General features: G+C 36.3%; 1 protein-coding gene and 1 non-coding gene across 2 annotated transcripts in view; one reads left to right on the top strand and one right to left on the bottom strand.

The window, feature by feature from the left end:
• Positions 1–22,563, bottom strand: part of LOC115440662 (centaurin-gamma-1A) — a 347,905-nt gene that overhangs the window by 141,151 nt on the left and 184,191 nt on the right. The window lies entirely within an intron of this gene.
• On the top strand, positions 4,529–4,600 carry Trnah-gug. Its single transcript has one exon. It is a non-coding gene; the product is annotated as a tRNA-His (tRNA).

The raw sequence follows: 22,563 nt of genomic DNA, 5'->3' as shown, positions 1-22,563 counted from the left end.
AAAATTAGCTACGATTTACATGTATACACGAAAAAAATCACAAAACAACGTAAGTTAAATGGCGCGTGCAATTCAGAATGTATAGAAATTAGATGTTTTTTTGTCTATGATTTATCACTAACCATTGTCACCATGCGGTGTCACGGTTCGTGAATCCGCCGAAGCGCTTACAAATCGCCAACTATTCCGATTTAATAGATTTATTAGCGTTGTACTGAATCGTTAAGTGGAGGGACGATTTATTTGCTCAACGATAAATCTTGTCGTGTAAAGAAAGCTTTTGTTGGTTAAAAAATATAAATTATATAATGAATAGAGATTATGAATTTATTAGCGTAATGTTAAACCATTAAATCACACATAATAACATATTATCACAGAATGAAATGTATCAGTTTCTTAAAAAACTCGTAGTTTACGCGTTAAAATTGGTGTATGTTTTACCGTTATTCATTACAGTTTACGATAATTATATCATTCAGGTTATAATCGTATACTTATTTGCTATCGTATACTTATCGTATAATAAAGTTTGTTTTATTGGATTTTTTTAATTCTTCTATCAAGTAAATAAACATTACACAATAGAATATGATTAAATTCAAACAAAATTCATAAATAAAAGTGATGCAATGATTTCGTGTACAGTTCCAAAATTCACACACACACACATAAATGTCTATTCCCTACTGCACTGAATACAGACAGATCGTATCTGTACGTCAAATTGAAATCGTACAATAACAAAATTCACACGCCCAGTCATTGCAACCGTTTAAAAACGCATTAAAATGTTTTGCATACATTATCCCGTTCTCCAAACTGACACCCATTTCATCCCTCCAGGAACGCCTCTGTACGTCGGGAGCCACCCTTCGCAAATCTCGTCCAATGGACACATCTTAAAATTGCAATCCGTCGTCTTGAGGGGTTGACACTATGAAAAAAATTAAGGGTGCGATATCTTCTCACACGTGCAAAAATATCTTATTATTACGGTTTTCATGTTTTTTTAGTTTTGTTATTTTTACCGTAATTTCATTATGTCAAGATCCTTTTTTTTACAAAATATTTTTTTTTTATAAAACACAATTCTGTTTGGATCATAATGGGAGTGTATTGTTACTTTTTGAGTTAGAATTGATGTATCAATCTACTTTTTTTGGAGTGAAACATTTTTTTATCGCATGGTAACCACTTCAATACATGATATTTTTCCCATGAATGCGTAAAAACTAGTTTGTAGAATGTGTTACGAGTGTATTAAGTTTTTATTGTTTGTATGTTTCTAACATTGTTGGCTTGCTATTTTTTATTTACTTTTACGTTACATTTATTATATTTATCGTTCTAAAAAAATTTATTAAAACCCCGTGAAAATATAATAACGTAAAAATTCGATTTTATCGACAAATTATACTTACGAACTGAGAATAAAATCTGCATACCATCCACTGACCATAATATTTCTTAAATACTTCCACAATTACAATAGCTAATGTTATTAAATCCCAATAAAGGTCCATTATTATGTTAACAAAATCGGATCTAACCCCATCAGATATTGTAGCGATACGCACAATAATGCACTTTCTCAAAGAAAGCAAACGTTCCAAGTTAATGTTTGCATTATTGTTGACCCCACTGTCGCGTCCTGTCAACTGTCAAGGGTCTGATGGAACAATGGGTGAATTTGCAAGTTGACGTCAAGACACGTCAAGTCAAAAAAGTGTGACGTGTGAGTGCAAGAAAGTGAAATGTAATAGACTTGAGAGTGTTGTTTTGTCAGGGTATAACACAGTTCTAATGTTACGTGGGGTGAGTCGTATTTTATTATTTTTGGAAGTCTGTAAGCGTTTTAATAGAATTAATATAGATCAGATTGTAGTTAGTAGTTCATTTAAACTCATCCGCAGAATGGACCTGTTAAACCGTACTGCGAACCAAGTGAAATTACCAATAAAGGGAGTGGAACGGACAGTGGGTAGTTTCTTTCCTAGAGCATGTACTTCTATTCTTTTAGCTACGTTTACATCAATTCTATCGTTTTTAAACAAAATATAAACATCTTATAAGTTTTTCATAAAGCATTGGAAGCTATGTGGAACCTAAGCCAGCGTGGAGTACGAAATTAACCTGTCACACAAAGAGTATCTGCAGAACACAGTATATTCAGAGCAAACATACACATTAAAAATATTTCATAACAAACTCAGTATTTAAAAAATACTTTTATAAATAAAATAAACCAGGGGCCTTATTCTCTATCACGCACGTTATTTTGACAGTGCGTAAAAAGCACTTAACACAACGCATCATGTTTAGAACTATAGAAATTTGGCTTACAGAATACCATTCCACGCACATTTCTCGAAGATAACATGACACGGCCGCGTTACGCGTTTACACTATCATACAGAATAAGGGCCCAGTCAAAAACACAATACAACAAAAAATCTTCGTAAACATAATAAACGTAAACACAACAATAAGGATTAGCGCAGACGACACGACCGAGTCTAATGCATTCTGACGATAGTAAACCATCATTTGACGCGGAAAGGATTTTGACGCGGGACTTGCCACTCCCGAACAATGTGCGACATTTGACGAGAAAAAACGAGATTAGAATTAACATTAGGGGCTTCTTCGGTGATTATTGATGTCCTTAGTGACTTTGATGTGGATATAAATCGTAAATAATGTTTTGCTTTTAAAATATTATTAGAAATGCGATTAGTGTCTAAACATTTGTATGTCCAGAGGACAAACAGCTTAATTATTTAAACGTACAGTCAGCCACAAAACGAGCTAAACAAATTCAAAGCGTTTCTACACATTAACTTCAATTCTAATATTATTTTTCCTTCACCTAAAATAAAGTACTTTAACCCTTGAAGTTCATTTTATTGGAGAAAAGTTGATTGTTAATGCAGAGACAAAAGTTTAGGCTGTTTGAAATTTTACTCAATTACTTTTGTGACTGTACATTACTATTGACTAGTATAATTTAAAGTAGAACTTAAATCTTTTTATTCGCCCATCATGACTAACTCCTTTTTTACATCACTATTTATAAATCATGCATGCAATCTTACAAACAACTCCAAGACATTCCCCCAAACAAGATCTCAAATCAATGCAAAAATCCCACCAATAGTCATTTAAATCACCGTAACATGTTTAGGGCAAATAACAAACTGTAGATAAAGGTGCGTTCACAAAGTGGCGGTCGGTTGACAAGCCGTCGGACGGGTGTGACGTCGACTCTGAATGTGGATAATGACGCCGCGTTTGAGATATTGAATTAGAGGACGTAAACAAGACGAATAAGGACGTGATGGCGTTTGGTAATGAGATGGGAATTGGGATGCCCGTTTCGGACTTTGTATTGAATATTTTTACACAAATGACAAGTATATTGCGTAGGTAATACGTGCATTATGATTGTCTATAGCAACACTCAGATATTTGGATTGCAGAGCAGTGCACACTACACTCATCTCCCTAAAATATTAAGACGTATAATGACGTTCAATTATGCTATATACGTCATAAAAATTAAAAAAAATCTGTTTCTGGTCGCCGACGGGAAAAACAAACAAAATCAAAGAAATTTCTCAATTAATCTAAATTCTAAACATTTTTAAATACATATAACTAGTTATATTTAAAACATTAACGAAACTCATATTATATTCGATACATCGTTACCCAACGAAAAAATTGACAATTTCCATTCCATTCCACATGCCACTTCTTACGAGTCCTCAAAGGAACAAGTATGGCAAATAAGCCAGCTTGTTACATTCGCGAGTGGCGAGCGATCGTTCGAGGGGTGCTTGAATACCTCATTGTCGACTGGCCAGTGCGCAGTGTCCAGTGGCGACGGGACTGTCATTCGATATCCGCACTGGTTTCACGAGAGACTTGCCTTGTGATTTATTCGTTTGATGCGTAATTAGGGGGACATGCACACGAACATTTTAGTTTTGATTCTGTTTTACAGAACTTGATATTGCAGAGTTTAGTTGTATAAGATTACTTATACAAAACAAAAATAAAACAAAAATATGTAGGTATGTATTAACATACCTACATATTTTTGTTTTATAACTGAATGACCAGAGCGTGTCGCTCGCCTGATGGTAAGATCGCTTATAAACAATAGCATGGCATTAATGCCTAGTAATTACATTGGCTATTATGTACTTCAAGCTATAACAGAAGAGTGCTTGCATAATGTTGTTTGGTGACAGAAATATACATTGCGATGGTACCTATTATCTATCCAGCTGGGCCCTCGCATGCCAGAGATGGTAGAATTCAGCAACTGGTCAATCAATTATCTGTCTCAACTCCAATAGATACCATTGACGGAATTTTTTACTTTATTTGCTTGTTGTAAAGTCGGTTTAAGTTTTAAGTAATGCTGTAGTAAAATAAAAAAATATATATATTATTATTTAAAACATTTTAGTTTAGATATAGGCGGATTAATTCGCCACTACTCGTACTTGCTCCGACAGCCGTGATCGTCTAGTGGTTAGGACCCTACGTTGTGGCCGTAGTAACCCAGGTTCGAATCCTGGTCACGGCAGTGTCAAACACTGTCACGGCGGAGTTGTATTTTTCCTTTTTTTTTTTATTACCATATATATTTTTTTCAAAGTTTTTAATATTCAGTAATTATCAACACAATTTAGAATATTTGATAATTATTAATCATGTTCGAATAACACACCATACAGTGACGAAAATAGTTAATTGAATATTATTCTGTTTAGACCATATTTTAACTTCTATATAAATTGTTTTGAAAATATAGTTAACAAATTATCCGATAAAAATTAGAATTTCATTTTACAGCTATATTAGGACGCCACCTAGCGTCGAATGGAGTAACGAAATCAAAGTAATGTAGTTCTCATATCGTACAGACAGATGTCGCGCACTAAGCTAAAAATCAGTACCACTACTTCACAATAGATGGCGCTAATAAAAAAATTATACATGAACGAAATTTCATACATTAAACTTAGATTCATTGTAAATATGTTTTTTGATTACATAATTATGTAAATAAGTCAGAGAAAAATGATGTAATTCTTGTAATTTCCTTTCTTATGAAGGCATGGAGTTTACTTATATCGGCAATAGATGGCGTAACTTGCACCATTGTTTTGTCTTCACAGAGTCTAAGAGAAATTGCCGCCAATTTGATAAGGGCTCCGGACAGTACGCAATTAATGCTTATCAAGATGCGCCATATAACTAGGTACCGGACTAATATTATTGCAATAGCTATAAACAATAACGATAGACATTTATGTTATTCCGTATTCATGCCAATATACTTTATTACTTTCCTAATGTTTACATTATAAATCAGTTAACTAATTCAAATATTATTTATTAGTACGTACACAATGACCTATCATATAAATATATGTACTCCGATAATTTCACAATCTTCCGACCTGTCTATCCGATTACTCCACAGTTTTCTCTAATTTCCAAAAAGGTTATCGGATCAAAGTTCACCCTTCACAACATGACTCCACAAACAAAAGTTGAAAATTTTAATCGCACCACGCTCATAATTGAAGTGGACCGTTGTTCCTTCAAATTAATTAACTTTAATTCTGTGAAGGTAATCACACTTTTTAATTAGCAAGTTTGTTTGTAATTACTTGCCGCGTTGTTTTGATTTTGCAACGGGACGAGGTGCAACTTATCAGAGGGCGATTTTTTATACATCTGGATGAGGAGACGGGCAAGCCGGTCGCCTGATTTGCTAACATCGTGATTGTCTAAGAAGTGATAATACTATACAAACGTCGAACAACTTATTCCTTCCTTACCGAATTTCGGCCACGGCGGCCTATGTAGCAGAGATCCGCCGAGTACGCAAAGTATTATAGTGCCCAAGTGTATGGGCAATACACAGTGTGCACTCTGTTCCTTCACTCTCATAGTTCGGTGAGATAGCAATCTGACATGACCGGAGAGAGATATGGCGCAGGACCAACGGTTTTACGTACTTTACCACGCACGAGGGTATCACACACACACACACATCGACTCCGAGCTGCGACTGAGTATTTTTCAAGCTCAAAAAACCCAGTTATAATTATTTTGGCCCGATCCGGAATTCGAACCCAGGATCTCAGCGCAGTAGTCGTAAATTAAAATACTGAGCAATATGGCACTACATTGCGGGTATCACCCGGAGACAATACCTTCTATAAGTCGTGTAATGTTCCGTTATTGAAATATTTAATCTTCTTTAAACAAGCAAGTCATTTCATGGTAGTTGATTACAACCGTAAGGTCGATTATCTAAAGCTAGCTCGTACAACACAAACACAAGTTGCGCGCGTGTAGTTTCTGTGAATGAACATAGGTCAGGCGCCAAAACGACGTTTAAACAAAATTTAATAATACAGAGTGATTTGTTAACATCTATTATAATAATATGATTTTTTTTCAATAATGTGAAAAATTGTATTGATTGATGTATTGTATTAGTCGGAGTTCTGTGAACGTGCCAGCGTTCGTTAATCGACCTTATACCCGCTACCTGTAATTCTATCGCGATTTGCGGCATCACATTTAACATTGTGAAACCATTAATTTCTCAATCGTACGACCTGCAGGGTATTTAATATGAATGGGTGCCGCTTTTTATTTCTTAGTCCACTAATATAAGGTTCATAGAAATAACTAATTACTAAAGTAAATAACAAAATAGAACACACCAAAAACACTATAAATATAAAGTAACACGGAATGAATCCAAGTAACGCATTATCGCCGACTATCATTGATTTACAAGGCAATCAGCGAGTGAAAGAACCAATTCCGCCTAAAGAAAGTAATGCATTTATAAGCAAAACACGTAATCCGGCCGTCCTAACATATGCATTGTTAATATCGGCTGAAATTAGATGAAACGCGCGCCTAGCGCCGGGGTCGGATTGGGGAGCGACGTAGCGGGGCCCAGGGGCGATTATTTTCTATGAGTATGGCCGTAATTTGAATATGGGTTTTATGAGGCTTGCTATTGATTTTAAACTAAATTGAACGTTACGTTTTATGTGATTATCGGGGTCAGTGTGAGGAATAACTATATACTTTTCGAGACAGGAAGCTACTTGCATAATCGTGATCGAATTAGAATTCTTCGACCTATACCTGTTGGTTCTAAGTTCCTTAGCGATGTAATCTTTTAAAATGTAAGTGTATCTAAATATCTTACAAGCTTATAATGATAAAGGATTTTCTGAACTTTACTTAAAAGATATACATATAACTTTCTCGGACTCAAAATTTGTGCCCGATAAGGAGATATGTGACAGCTGTATGTTGGTATATTCAATTAAATCATGGGATGCATATAAGCTGGGAGAAATGTTCTCTGCTCACACTTCTATATGTATACTCCATCAAGGATGAACGTATGAACGTACGTTATGTTTTCTGTTTAAACAATAGTATTTGACCCCCGTGTACCTAATTTCGACTCTGACATTTTCCGAAACAGCGCAACGCCGCCCCCGGGCGCGTATGGAGTGGCTTAATTGGGAATTACATAGTTATGCGCACGGAATCCTTGACAAGCACCGATACAACGACAGCGTAAACATTGCAAATGGATCTATTGTGATATAGACTTTCAAATAAGTATAACATGTTAAGATATTAATGAAAACACTTGATCCGACTTCCTACTAAATACATAAATGAATGTACGTAAAAATGTTTGGCTGTTTGTTAGTTTACCAGGAAGCTGACAGCTTTGATTTTAAATAAACTTGTAGACCAATTTACTAATAAGTTACTTTCACACCATTCACCTCTGTTTTCATACTTAGTGGAAGAAGGTGACAAGTTATTATCAACTACCTCTTACCGTTCGCTACTATTTAGCTATAAAAAATATTTTTGTGACAAAAACATACTTAGCTGACGTCACAACCTCCCATCACATGAACAAACTCCATAAGCATATTTACCTGAAACAAAAAACAACATTATTCATAAAAAGAGATAAATGACTACGAAAACATATTTAGGTATTGTGCGTAAAATATTTACGCCACGGTGCGAGCTGATTACTTAGACTTACGACTTAATCTAAGACTAGGCTATCTTGATGAGATTACTTGAAGTGAATTATGTCCTGTTTTTATTTATTAAGGCTAAGTGGGCTTTAGTTACAATTTCATTAGTACAGACGAGATTAAACGTTAATTACAAAATGGGCACAACTACAGGATAAGTTACTATCGTGGTTACATACATAACATCACGCATTTATCCCCGAAGGGGTATGCAGAGGCGCAACTAGGGCACCCACTTTTCGCCAAGTATGTTCCGTCCCATGATGTGATAGGGGGCGAGCCTATCGCCATAGCGGGCACAAATTCCAGACTCCGGGCTGATACTGAGCAGAAAAACCCAAATAATAACCCTATCGTGGTTATGTATGGCTAAATTTCAAAACCTATCTATACATATTATAAAAGAGTCCCCTTTTCTGTCTGCCTGTATGTTATCGACTTTTTTAAAATCTACTGAGCGGATTTTTATAAAATTTGGTATGGGGATAGTTTAAGACCCTGGAAAGATTATAGGCCGCTTTCTATCCCAGGAGAAGCGGGACTTTTATCCCGGAAAAGTCGTTCATGCGGGCGAAACCGCGAGCAAAAGCTAGTTATAATATAAATACGAGAGGTCGTGAATATGTCTGGATGTTTAGTAGTTTGAATGAGATGAGATGGACACCGATGGATGTGGGCGACCCAGCGCCGGTCCCTGTAGCGCTCAATGGGGGCGGCCTATATCCAGCAGTGGACGATTCTCGGCTGGAATGATGATGACACAGTAGGGGAGACCGAGGAGGTTTGTGACAGAGGAGAGTTGTGACAAAGACGATTTCTCAGAACCTCCGACCGTTAGGGAACTGGCTACAGCGCACGATTGTTTCTTTAGAGACACACTACTCGATACTGTGAGCGCCAGTGGCGCACGGCCAGCGGTTTCGTAAGTACGACGTCCGCATGGAAAAAAAACTGAAAAGTAAGTTTTATATCAAAATTTTGATTGTATTTATATCGATACATATTATGTCCAGGTGGATTTGCAATTTTTTTTTTATATTTTGCGGTTTATGAAGTTTCAAAGCATGGCACTGTATTTTTGTGTTTGGATCTTGTTTTGAAATTAAGCAATATTATTTTGACCAGGTCACGATTTCTGGCACCTAGGAAAGTTGTGACAGCGTGTCACAACTCTCCTAGGCTAAGTTCATTTTCTGATTACCTTGTTTTACATGCTATTTGCAATGTTTGTTTTCTATTTATGTGTATAAATTCGTTTGTTTTAATTAATTCTTACACCCTACTTTGACTTTAAAGTATGCGATAATTAAAATTCGTCTTTAAAATGATTTTTTTGTTAGGAACTTGTTTGGGTATGCGGTTTAATGTTGAATGCTGAATTATCTATTTCTTGTTTTAGAATGCCGAATAATTACACGCAAAAGACTGATAGGGGCCTCGTTAGTGTCAATATTTATGAATTGGCCTTTGAAGAAGTTGCTAATAAGAGGTCAAAGTCTTCCAAATGCCGCATCCTCTTGCAATCTCAACTACATGTCTTTACATAGGTTTATTAAGAAGAAAAAGGCTTTTCAAGATAATGCAACTGATGTGGCTGCGTCTATGAGTTATGTCAGTCCTACGGTATTTACAGAAGACGGAGAAAATATATTATGCGATTATTTATTGACATGTGCAGCATTCAATGATGGGCTGACAACAAAAGAAACTAGAAGTATTTAAGTATTTTGCCTTTATGTTGGCAAAAAAATGAGAAGGCAGGAGAAGTGTAGCTCAGTACCAGATCAAATGCAAAGTGGGTCCAGTGTCTGAAATGCAGAGGCTGGTCTCACGAAGATTGCACTGGGGGCGAGCTGCGATGTCTGTCATTTATTTATTTTTGCTTATCAGACTAGATTAAGATTTTTGACTGATTTTAAAACGACTGATCTCATAAATATGCCATTTTGACATTGCGTTACTAAATGAAACCATGTGGTTTCAGACGAGTTTCATGAAGACGAGTATGTACTCGTCTTCATCTTTGCTGACATTGTGCCAAAAATCACCCATTAATAACTAATATTTTCACGAGTAATCCTGGTTTTAGTTATCTGATTTTTTGATCATTTTGTACTTTAATGCGAATATGGCGTGTATGGGGGTGTATTTCTGACTGGAAGTATGATGTTGCCGCTGCAACAAATTCTCTTAGAGTAGTAGTAGTGGCTTTAGGACGTGTAAAATTGGAATTGCTTTTTATTAATATTTATTTTGTTCGAAACTTATACTTTTTTATTTTACGTCTACGGCTCAAGTAACTACTTACCTCGGTATTAGGAGAGTTGCGACAAAGGGAGTAGTTTCAGTTTTCATGGATTTTCTCAGAAATCATATACCTTTTTATTTACTTTAATGACTGTTTTTAAAACGGTAAGGACTGAGCTATAATGAGGCATACAGTTCATAATCGTGGTATATTTCTTTCTTGAGATATGTTCATTTAAGTAAAATTTGTCACAACCTTCCTAGGTCTCCCCTATCAAGTTTTTACAATTCTTAACACGCGAAACATTTATATCCCCCATAATGATTACCAAATCCGTCCACCGGGATCGACTGCAGCACTAATCCTTGTAAAATACTTATGGAGTACAATTGAAACACCTGTGTCGCGTATACGAATCCAGTGTCAGGCTAAGTTCCAAATCTTCTAATATTATTTTATCCTATTCTATAGGGCTCCGCCTGTGTGAATAGTATAGGTCAAATAGATTTTCGCTGGTGGGTAGGAGAAGGAGGGGGCGGTGTCAACCTTTAGCTTTGCAAACTTCGGTGAAAATACTATAGTGTGTGTTAATTAGCTTATAAAAAAATCTATTATCCTTTCCATTCTCCTTGAAAGACAGAACAAGTAACTATTTTAAACATTTGTTATAAACCGTTTTCTAAAAATCATGTGTGTATTCTTTGTGAATTATCGCTCGCTTTTACGGTGAAGGAAAAAATCGTGAGGAAACCTGCACACCTGAGAAATACTCTATAGGAATTTTCGAGGGTGTGTGAAGTCTACCAACCCTCGTGGTGGACTAAGGCCTAATCCCTCTCGGTAGTAGAGGAGGCCCGTGCCCAATAGTGGGACAGTATATAATACAGGGCTGATACTTATACTTATAAACCGATGTTTGCTCAGGCGATGCTGTAGACATTTTGCTGACAGTAGAATATATTTTATATCCGCCAGGATAGCGACCACCGTACACAAGGTGTTAAAATCCGCCATAGCCCACGTAAGTGTCACGTTCCGGGATCAGCCTGTATATATCCGGTTCCAACGGGCCGGCATATTGCCTCGACTGGCGAGAGGTAATCACCTATCGTCAGTGGACGTTCTACTGGTACTCCAATCTTCTACCATCAGGTGCAGAGACAAAATACACATAGGTTACTAATATAAGAATTTGGCTACATTAAACACGATTACCCCCCATCGATTAGTTCCAAATCCGTCCCCCATCTAATACAGAACGAATCCTTACGAACACCGCCATACTGACAGCACCTGCGTTTCATACGCGCCAAAACGGAGCTTTAAGTTTTTCAATATGTTCCACATACTTCCACCGATACAATGCAATCGATGTTATTGGATTGTAATAATGTTATGTAGATACAAAATGAGTTTCTTTTATACATTATATCGTGTCTCTATCGCACAGGTGTAGACAGGAACTAAGAATTCCATCAATTATGAAACGCTATTTTTGCTGGTACGCCTTTTATAAATTGGACTGAGTTATACAAACATGTAACAACTACTTTCATTCAAAATTTTTGGATTGTTACAAGGTACAGGTGTATTGTTTGGTCAAATGTAAATAAATGTAGGTGTGTTTAGTAAAACAGTAAAATATCAAGTTTGGATTAATTGCGTTTTAAATATTAATAACACATTTTTTAATCATTTGTGAGTAGGTACTTAATTGCAAAATAAAAATAAATTAAATCCTTAAAAATAATGTTATTTACAATAAAACCGCAAGATATGAGACAATAAGAAAACGATATATTGTATCATATAAAGCTATAATAAACAATAATTAAACTATTCATGCCACGTGCCCCGAATGCCTTTACAAATAAATCCAAAAAAAAACCTCTTCAAATCCGTCCCAACAAACCACAAACATTCAATAGCGCGTTGTCGTAACAGCCGGTACGCAGATTCGATTCCGGCTGATATAAACCCGACCAATATGTGCGCCGCGTATTACTCCGCGCACCTTTATACGAATTTGATACGTCGACCTTTTTGCGTGATCAACTTTATTCCATTTCCTTTTGTGTCGTTCCCTTTGTCACAAAGGATGTTTGTTTAGTTTCGATGTATTGATGGAATATTATTGTTTTTATTTGATTCAAGCGGAGAACTTGTTGCTTGTAGAATTTGTTGGTGGTAGGATGTATTTTATATCCGCCCGAATAGCGACTGTACACGAGGCGTTCAAACCCGCCATAATTGTCTAAGTGAGTGTGTCGCGTTGCGGGATCAGTCTATGAATATCCGACTCCAACAGGCCGGCATAATTGTGTCAACTGTCAAGGGATAATCACTAATCATTTCTCGTCAGTCGACATTCTATTGGAGTTCATTCTACTTACTATCAGGTGCAGTGGGGTTAAATTGGCGAGCCAGTACAAAAAGATATCGTCTAGTGCCTTATAGAGTTTAATATAAAGTTCTGAATTGTGTGCGCACTGTTAACGGGTATTTGTATTACTAATTGCTCGTCTATGGTGAAATGGCTCCTATTACTCAGTTGTATACAAAAAATACTATTAAAAATGTATACTTTCTAACCTACAAAAAAACAAATTAATTTATAAAATACGTATATGAGAAAATGAACAACCCTTGAAGTTTAAAACCCTTGACGTTTAAAATCCACCCGTGTACAAATCCCTTTCAGATCACGCGCACCGTTCCTGTACACAAAAGATCCACTAGTGTGTTTCGCGAGACGCCGCGGCGGTAAGCGATATGTTATCGTCTTTAGGATTCCGCAGATATAAGGCCAGGGGAACACTCTATACAACTTATGCCTTGTGCCTTACATATTTTTTCCTACTAATTCCGTAGTAGATAGTGGGCTGAAATGTTAATAAAATAGTGTGTTAGTATGTCCTTAAAATAGCGGTATAATGCTGGTGACTGGTGACTTGGCGTAGTTGTAATTGTACACGGTACAAGTATGGCTACCACGCTGAGGTCCTGGGTTCGAATCCCGGGTGGGGCCAAAAATAATTGTGACTGGGTTTTTCCATCTTAAAAATTACTCAGTCGCAGCTCTCGAGTCAGGAAGTAGGCGGTGTGGATACCCCCGTACCTCGGAAAGCACGTAAAGCCGTTGGTCCTGCGCCCGATCTCTCTTCGGTCATGTCGGATTGCCGTCTCACCGGACTATGAGAGTGGAGAAACAGAGAGTGTACCTGTGTATTGCGCACACACTTGTGCACTATAATATATCCTGCGTACCTGGCTGATCTCCGTTGAGATTGGCCGCCGTGGTCAAAATTCGGCTAGGAGGGATTCATTCATAATGCTGGTGGTGTACGCTTATTCATTCTGAAGGCAGTAAACAACAACAACACTACCAGTTTTTATACCAACAAAGACAACACAAAACAACCATGAAGGCTGCAGTCTTGGAAACGGAAGCAAATAAAATTAAAAACAGCGATAAATTCCGTAAATAGTTTTATTTCAATGTCTAATCGCGTAAACATAAGGAATCATTATGTAAACAAATAAATTTGATTATAGCAGATATTTTTTTTTAAGTGCATACACACGCCATTAATCCAAAGGGGTAGGCAGATATGGAACTCAATGCCACATGCTACTACGTTGAGAATTTTATTATAGCAGATTTTTTTATGCATACACACACTCCATTATCCCACAAGGGTAGACAAGTAAGTGCCACATGCTACGATCTCGACACATCTCTTTTGCCACTACCAAATACTATTTTTAAAAAATAAATACTTATTCGAGGTACGGAACCATTAGCCCGTAAGACCCACACTTGCTCAACTTTTATGGGAGCCCATAAAAGCGACCGCGGCAACCCTATCACACGGCGTATTTGACGGTATTGTCATATTTTACAGGGAAAATATTTCGGTGATTTTCAGCGGGAAATCAACCCTTCCCGCAACGTGTTTTCGTATTGGATGGTCGCTTGAGATGTTCGTGTGATTTTTGATATACGCACGAGCATCGAAATCGTTGTGAATAGTGTATTTGTGATGTTTTTTTGGATGATTTGTTTTCATGTTTATTTATATTTCGCATTTTCTTATTATGGACAGTTAGCAAACGAGTTGGACAGGAGTGACGAAAAGTCCATATAAACAGATTCCTGCCGACATCCCTTTCGTGATTTATGTAAAATCTAATTATCCAAAAAAAACTATTTACAGACCGCATCTATACATATTAGTACCTATATTATGTTGTGTCGGGTACCTTTTGGAAAAATTTCACCCTTCGCTTATGCTGGACAGTGAATGTTTAGCTTTAAAAACGAATATTTCGCACTATAGATACAGGGGCCTTATTCTCTATGACAGTGTTAACTCATAACATGGCCGTGTTACGTTATCTTCCTGAAATTATCGTGGAATGATATTCTGTATGTAAATTTTTGTCCCAAACGCGACGCGATGCTTTACATGTGTGTTACGTACTGGGGCCTTATTCTCTATCCCGCACGTTATTTTGACAGTGTGTAACAAGCACGTAACACAACGCATCATGTTTAGGACTATAGAAATTTGGCTTACAGAATACCATTCCACGCACATTTCTCGAAGATAACATGACACGGCCGCGTTACGCGTTTACACTATCATACAGAATAATATAATAATGTCAATATAACGTGATACATAGGGAATAAAGCTAAGTGACGTGGGTGAATTAAAAGCAAACTTTTGCCGTTCGAATTTCGAATGTTAATTCGCGTTTAACAGAACTGTAAACTATTATAGCGCAAAATATTGGTGCTAGAGTAACTTCAAACTAATGATATCTGAAGATAATGACAAATTATTGTTCCCTGAGACTCGGCGAGCTTCACCGCTCGGTGTCATAAAATTCGTGCCACTGCTGATCCCTTACAGGAGTTGTAGTGGTGGATGTGAGGGCGGGAAAGTCTCTAATGCAGAATGAATAACAATAACTTCATTGAACGAGTACTGAGTGCTAACATCCAAAAACGGAGCCAAGACACCAGTGACCCTACCCGGAACTCGAACCTCAGACCCAACAAAATACCGATATCGTAGCCCGTTAATGTAATTAATAGTGGTTATTAATACACCTATATTAATTAATGCGTTGAACTATGTATTGGGCACGTCGATTTTGATTGCGCGGATGAGCACATAATGTCCTTATGTAGGGTACACACTATAGAGGTTTCCATAGATCGTATTGGAACTGAATTGATGATTTATTGATTAGATACCTACATATAGTTTCTCTTAAGGTGGTAGCTCAAGGTCCATTTTCATACATTTTGTTTCGGCTTTAATCTGGGTAACTAAACAAGTATTGGCAAGTAAAGAATTTAAATTCACGTCTAGTTAGTGATTAGTTCTCGCAGTTGAAAGATATATTTTTACATTTTTCTTTCAACTGCGAGAACTAATCACTAACTAGACGTGAATTTAAATTCTTTACTTGCCAATACTTGTTTAGTTACCCAGATTAAAGCCGAAACAAAATGTATGAAAATGGACCTTGAGCTACCACCTTAAGACTTCTCTTTCGATTCCTTGATCGCGTAACATATTTAATTATGAATTTCTGGGTCAAAAATATCTACCTGAGGTGAATTTCGCTGGAAGTAGGATATATTTTATCAATGATTTCTTATGTTTACGCGAATGTTAGACATTGAAATTAAACTAATTTTCGGATTCTATCGCGGTTTTAGTATTTTATTTTCTCCCGACGTTTCGAAGACTTTGCAGCCTTCATGGTCACGGGGGGGACTGAGGTGTTGTTCATCCGTAAAGTCAAAGTTACAATATCTACCTCCATTTTACAATTATACAACTTTTTTAATTTTTTTTTAAAATTTTAGCTGTTGGTGGTCCGATCTACGCAGAATGAGCTCACAGTGTCTTGAAGTCTGGCAGCCGGTCTTTTGGGTTCCGATTTAATTAAATGTAGAACTGGATCCCAGGCTTGTGCAAGCTTCCAACCGTCTTCCCTATTGAAATATATTTTATTAGCAACTGTTATACACAAGGTGTTAAAACCCGCCATAGTGGATCACGTAAGTGTCGCGTTCCAGAATCAGCCTGTGTATATTCAGTTGTAACAGGCCGGCATAATTGAATCGACTGCTCTTGGCTAATCATCTCTCGTCAGTCGACATGAGATGCAGTGCGGTCACTTTGCCGAGCAGGTATAAAAAAATGGTGGAAAAAGGCCATTTAGACTATCTACCCAGACATTCATAATATACATACCTATAAATTTCATTCAATTCAATTATAATTCATAAATTACATGAGTCGTCACAATACATCTGTTCAGCGTGTTTATTTATGTGCATATGTAATAAGGTCGGTTTTCCCTTGTCACTCGACCGCTGCGAAGCGCCATTGTGTGCGCGGCACAACCTTCACGCGCCACCGGCTTTGTGGATCACAATTGGCTCCATTAATGGGGATTCAACTGTGTGTAGTTTTAATTGAGTATATTTTTATTGCCGGATCGGTTTATTTTTTAATACTTGTATAGTTTTAATTTTTTTATCACTGCATTAGTCTAATGGTAGAATGTTTGGGCACGGCATCGTGTTCTCTCTCTTTTGAATTCCAAACACGTAACAAATTAATTTTCTATTTTAAATGTCGAGATTTGGAATTCGAAATTTGAAAAAAGTATTACTACTTTTAATTCGCTTAGGTATTTCAATATTTCTTTTAAATTCATAATACCTACTATGGTATTAAATACAATCAGATTCACACTGCATACAAACTATTAAAAACTATACTACAAAACCACGAGTTCCACTCAGACGCAGCAAAAACATTTACGTTTCATATAATAACACCAATATCGTTTAATTTGATCAAACGTTGGTTTGTTTGTATATTTGCCGGTAAGCAGCCACTCGTGGGCCCTCCACACGAGCGGTGTCGTTCGCACGAGGGCGCTAGTGTGGAGTGCCATTGTGAGCCGAGCGATACTCTTATTGCTGAACCGATATTTCTTATGCAAGAAGACAGAATGCAGGGTATGAGAACTGTTAAGCAATATTTGAAGATAATCAGATAGGCACTGGGTCATCTCTGCTGCTAGAGTAAAGTGACATCTGAGGAAATGTAGTAATTATAATGGACCAGGGGATTATTCCCTTTTGTTACAAACACTCCTATGGAATTTTATTCTAAAATAAATTTAGATCTGATAGTGATTCATATTAAAAAATCTATGCTGTGACTGACGGCAGACGTCATGCGTGTGACTACCAATGACCTAATTTAAATGACTATATTTGAACTATTTTATTTAAATTTCATTACTACTTTATACAACCCATTGCAGGGTTGTTCCGAACAGCGTCATCTTGTAGGCAATAGTTCACTCTACACACAAGATCAAGAAAAGATAATACAATCATTAATTTTACTATACAATAATTATTTCAAATGAGGAAGAGGCCTTCTTTATAGAATAGCATTCTGTAGCTTAAGCCACTTTAAGATTAAATTATATACATGTTGAGTTTTCCTAACATGGGCTTGCATTACTATAAGTTATAATTTTGGTTTACACTTATTTGTTTTACATCTACGGTTCAAGTAACTTATTGTAAAGTGTTATTTCCAAATGAATAAGTATGTGGTTTCATTTAGTAACGCGAAGTCAAATTGACCCTATATAATCACATATTTAACGCATTCAAAATGACTTCAGTCAGTCAGTGAGTTATAATTAATATGTGAACAGTCCCATTACAGTTACATTAAGTTTTCGTTTCATTTCACATTTGATTTGTGAGCGAGGATACGCGGTAATGGCGTATTAATGGACATTACACTCGTTCAGTTCCCGCGTGGGAAAAATAATATGAAACACGGATGTCGACTTGATTACGGGAAATTTGTTGTGAATATCTTTAACATTTTTATAGTAATTTATTCAAGAAAGTAAAAAAGGTATGGGAAATAGGTTATACTTTTTGAGGTAGCAACTACAGTCATATAGAGCGCTGGCCGTTTTAAAAATGCACACAAATATTCAAAATAATTTGTCAAAGAGTCAGAAAATTATTGTTGTTTTTACATTGGTATTTTTATTAATTATATTTTCTGCAATTGTGTACAGACGTTTTATTTAATGTAGGGACTATTACTTCACAAAGAGAAGGCAAAGATAAAACATATTTTTCCTGAAGTAATGCCTTGTAATGCTATTGAATCATTAATCATAATACCTATTATCGCAGTTAATAAGTCAAATATACTTCATAATGTGTCAAAAACAAATATCTAATCTTACAATGCGGTTGTCATGTCTGTCGTGATAGGTGGTGACCACACAAAAGGTGCAGTTATAAAATCTTAACAAATGAAATTAGTTATAAAATTTATTACACTTGCAATAGGAATCTTTAGTGCGCAATACAAGTCATTATCGGAAATGTTACAAATAAACAACTCGCTAAGATATTAATATCAAAGAGGGAACGTTTCCTATAGAACAAAACATTTTCAAAGCGTATGAGTGGCGCTAGTTTCGCCTCTTAAGTAACAATAATATATTAAGTGTTATCATCGAAGAAATGTTTAAACATGTGTAGATTCCATTGAAAATAATGACCAATACTATAGATGATAGATAAGCTCAGGCATGCATACCCTGAGAGGAGGGCAGGGATTCTTCTAGTACGAAGCGTCTGGAAATAAAAAAAGCAAAAACAAATAGATACTAATCACGAACAAATATACGCCTTTAATATTTCAGGAGATAAAAAAAGAAGAAACAAATAGATACTACTCATGAACAATACTGATTTTCTCGAAGCACAAAATTGTTTTTTTAATAAACAGTTATAGATTTCTACCCTACTCAAGAAAAGGAGTGCTGTCAACTATTCAAATCACTATAAGTAACCTGCGAGCGGTAACTGAGGCGTATTTCACTTGGAACGGTCAATTGACAGTCGTATCGGTCGGTTGGTTTGTGTATTTATGAAAGTATATCTGTAGTCAGTGATAGTTCTTTTTTTATTTTAAACAATACCAATAAACAATTTTTATCAATAAACTAAATAAATGTATGCGCGAAAACATACCCCATCTCTTATACAATAAAGCTCACAAAATATTGACACGTGACAACAGCATTCACCGAACAATACCCGACTTTGCGCACATAAAAACAAAGGTGTACGACATGCAGACAGCACTAAGGGAAAACTTCCGATATTTCCTTTAAAGAGAAAAAGAACCTAAAACGTGAACATAAAAGGCATTCAGCGGTGCGTCGAGCGCAAAACCGAACGAAAAAATAATAACAATTTTTCAATAGGCAACGTTCACATGGTAATGCACCGCACGTTTTATTTTCGCCGGATAACATCGTATTGAATATAAATAAGGCTGCATTGTATCGTATACAAATTTACCTAGCCAATATATAAAGGAAAATTTTATGTACAAAGAATTAATAATTACTAGGTGATAAGACTATGAAAAAGCACATCCCATATCTATTAAATTAGTTACGGATGCACGTAAGATATTATTAAAAAAAATATAATATGTTTAATACCTTGAATAACATTTATTAGGTACTTACCTATTATTTATTCTAAAACATGGTAATATTATTATGTTAGCTGAGAGTTTCTTTAAATTCTTGCAGACAAACTGTGTAATTAGTTGTCTTATTAATTTAAATGAAAAAATATATGACACGGTGTCGTAACAAAGTTTGCCAGCAAAATGAAACCAACCATGCGCGGGGATTAATATCTGGTGTCCGCTTGGTTTACACTCGCTAAGCCACCAGATGCAGTACCAGCTAGTGGCGATGGGTCCATATTACCAGATTCCTGCCGGCTTCCCTTTCGTAATTTATGTAACATCTAATTATTGGAACGATTTGCAGACGGCATTTATGCAGTATATGTTGTGTCGGGTTACCTTTCGGCAGACTTGACCTATCGCCACTGTTAACAGCAACATCCACTTGACCCTTTCCGCCTTCATAAGACGTTTACTTTGAATTACTGTCAATAATTGCAGCTTCTGATCCGGTAGAGATGGCATGGTGATGGTATAAACGAAATGCACAGAGTGTTATAGCGGGTATGTCTTGCGATAAATTGTGCGCATTAATACACTTAATGGCACTCATTCATATGTTATACTTTATTGAGAACACGGTAAAGTAGCACCATTACACCTCATGGTAAATGAAGAGATGGCAAAAAACATGTCGACCGATAAGAGATAAACATTGCCGGACGGTCAACACAGTTATGCTGGCTTATTACATTGCTTCTTCACGCTTCGTTTGAAGGACCCCAAGTAGTTGTAGCACGTGTTACAAGGGCTTTGGTTCAGATACGTCATACTTCTGATATGACTGAATAATTTTTTGAACAATATGCAAAAAATGTGCGATGTCAAACCATATGAACGGCGCCTTATACACTGTTTCAGGTGCGTTATCTGTAAAACGAGCGGGGAATCTGACAGAAACGATACTCGCAAATAAAGATTATTCACTGGAGTTGAAAGAAGAAAAAACCGGAGCGAAGGGGGTGCCCCGTGTCACTCTCGCGGACCCGGCCCGACGGAACGGCGGTTATAGAGATGAACGATACTGGCACGATATTAACAGTTTGTGACTTATCGATTTTACAAGTCTTACATCGTTTTTTTTTTACTAATGATTTTACATGTTATGGTTTCAACGTGATTTATTGTTGGGGGTAGGGGGGAGGGCGATTATCCGCTATTTGTTACGTAACTAATCCCACTTATCGAAAATGTTTAAGCAGAACTAGAAGGAAAGCATTCTTGCTTAAAAGGTCCATGGAATATGTAGCTATGTTATCATCCATTAAAAAATGAAAAAAATAATAGGGATTTAATTTTTATAGCAATTGTAAATTTTACAGACTACATGAAACTCTAACAAAGCTCTTCACTTGGTCACAAGACATTGGTAATTCCAATCGTATATACAACAGATGATGGATTTCACTGATGGTTAAATCACTCAAACCTGTGTGGCATCATATAATTAAATAATAAAATTATGTAGAAACTAATTTGTATGATGAGTGCTACGAAATCTGTTATTTTTTAGGCAAAACTTAAAAATCGTTTTCACACCGTAGGCCGCAATAAGTCCCAACAACAAAAGAAGATAAAAGATATTTTTTCAATGAAAAGCCGACCCCAGCGCGGTGAGAAACTGGCACGCTTAAATTAAAAGTAAATAGTGCTTCAATTCAATTTGCTTTTTAGACGTTATGGTTAATTTATAATGCGTAAAGCCATCTTCTTTACTTTTTAGTACATTTACTTTAAAAATATTTATTTAAAAAGGCTAATACAGTGACGAGATACAAAGTTATTTAGAGTTGGAATTTTTTATTGAAATCATCATAAAATAATATACTTAAGGAATTTCTATAAACGAAAAAAAGATCCCTTTTCAAGAAATTTTCGTGGTTAAAGAAAGTCATTACGAAGAAAGTAATTATTCCTATTTCAAGTTTCTCTAGATATATTAATCTGATTCAAGAAATATTTTTACAAATCCATGTCAATACTCTAATTATCCCGTCAAGACAAGTAGAACACGTTTTTCTAGTTCAGATTAGTTAAGGCTATCAGCATAATAGAAACAAATTCTACCACGAAAAATTGCCTTTTCTTTACCCACACAAGTTTGTATATGACTCTACCTCCATATTAAAATCAAACCCAGCGTCACCTATTTTACATCAAACCAATCACTAGACCAATATGCTTAATAATTGAAATTACACAGCCCTCCTTCCCTTGCTAACCAATCGCAACTACTCGCGGTCCCCGACGGCGTGGCGAGAGCTGTGGGTCGGGTGTAAATTTGCACAGGTACTGGGTTCATTACCGGCCCAATCAGCCGTGACGACGCCGCTGGGACCGCGCGCCGATCTATCGAATGCTCTAACCAGTAACGGGTAATGCGGGTACCTGCAGTTTGTCTGCAAGTTTAATGTTATTTTTTGTAGCGTTTTGGCAAATAGAGCGCTTCTAACGGTAAGTGATCAATATTGAATAGGAGTGGTAGAAGGAGGACGACTTAATGTTTGTAATAGGTTTGTTCGAGCTTCCAAATGCTATTAAGCCTACAAGTTGATTT

Source organism: Manduca sexta, chromosome 20, assembly GCF_014839805.1.
Source record: "Manduca sexta isolate Smith_Timp_Sample1 chromosome 20, JHU_Msex_v1.0, whole genome shotgun sequence".
In the NCBI taxonomy this organism is placed as follows: domain Eukaryota; kingdom Metazoa; phylum Arthropoda; class Insecta; order Lepidoptera; family Sphingidae; genus Manduca; species Manduca sexta.
The sequence above is the reverse complement of the archived record's forward strand: the minus strand, read 5'-3'. Positions and strand labels throughout refer to the sequence as shown.